Here is a 1,421-nt window from a genome sequence, read left to right on the forward strand (position 1 = left end):
TATAAACACACGCTATAATTCACAATAATTCGCACACTTTATTTACGGTGCCTACTGTTCGCTTGACTCAATTATCTATATCTATCTATCTATGCAATTTTATCTTTCCCGTTGGCTTTATTTGCCGGGCTTATATACTGTTACGACAGCGGAAATCACGTGACGCTAGTAACACGTCATGAGCTTCTAGAAAATTCATGTCCCTTCGTGAAGCCTCGAGTGTTTACTAGATATACGGTATTATTGTATATTAGGCTGCCAACAAGTTACGGCAACAAGGTAATTGAATTGCAGACAGAGATAGAGACGACAATTGAGTCAAGCGCGTGCATCGTTCGTTGGTTGTGAATTATAACTTTGTTTGAGTTATAGCGTGACTGTGGAAATTAAGTGTATTGCAAAGTTGTATTGAGAAAGAATAAACTAGTTTTATTTAATAAAGGACTTGTATCGCTAAAGTTTCTTCAGAAAGAATTTTTACGGAAAATTAACAAACGAATACAGAGGCGTAACAATATTAATAAAGAGGGCGTCTGGAACAAACTACAGTTGCCAGGAAAATTCATGATCCTTCGAGAAACTCCAGCGCGCATGCTCCCAGCGTTGCGTGACTTACGCTGTCGTAACAATACATATGATATGGTTATAACGCTTTCTCTTAAACTCACGTAAATTTACTGTCTCCACAACATCCGAAGGCAACTCATTTCAAAGGCCCACCACCCTATTAGAAAAATAAAACTGTCTTAATTGAAGATGACTTCTACCCTGCCAAAATTTATATTTGTGTCCCCTAGTCCTACCATTCTCACCACTAAGTATGAAAAAAAGACGACGCATTAACACTATGAATTCCCTTTACAATCTTAAACTCCTCAATTATATCCCCTCTAACTCTTCTTTTACCAAGAGAAAATAACTCGAGTGATCTCAACTTCTTCTCGTATGACAACCCTTCTCTCCCAGGCACCATTCTAGTAACCCTCCTCTGAACCCTTTCCAACAGTTCAATGTCCTTCGTAAGGTAAGGAGCACAAGGTTGAACAAAACACTCCAAATATGGCCTAAATGATGACCTGTACAGTGAAATTATGACCTCTATAAACTTGTATTAAATATTTCTGTAGATTCAACCTAAAATCCTGTTTGTTCTACCACTAGCAACATCATACTGCTTGGATGGCATATGAGACTGATAAACCATTACACCAAAATCCCTTTCTTCCATGACACTGTTAAGGTTATTCCCATCCAAATTATACTTATAATTCAAATTGTGATAACCCACATGCATTATTTTGCATTTGTTATAATTAAAACCCATTTGCCATTTATTTGCTCAATTCTCTAAATAATTTCAACCCTTTTGTAAATCAGCAGCATCCTCTTCACAGCTAGCAACTTCGTGTCCAGACTCGTAA

Source organism: Limulus polyphemus, unplaced genomic scaffold (genome assembly GCF_000517525.1).
Source record: "Limulus polyphemus unplaced genomic scaffold, Limulus_polyphemus-2.1.2 Scaffold264, whole genome shotgun sequence".
Lineage (NCBI taxonomy): Eukaryota > Metazoa > Arthropoda > Merostomata > Xiphosura > Limulidae > Limulus > Limulus polyphemus.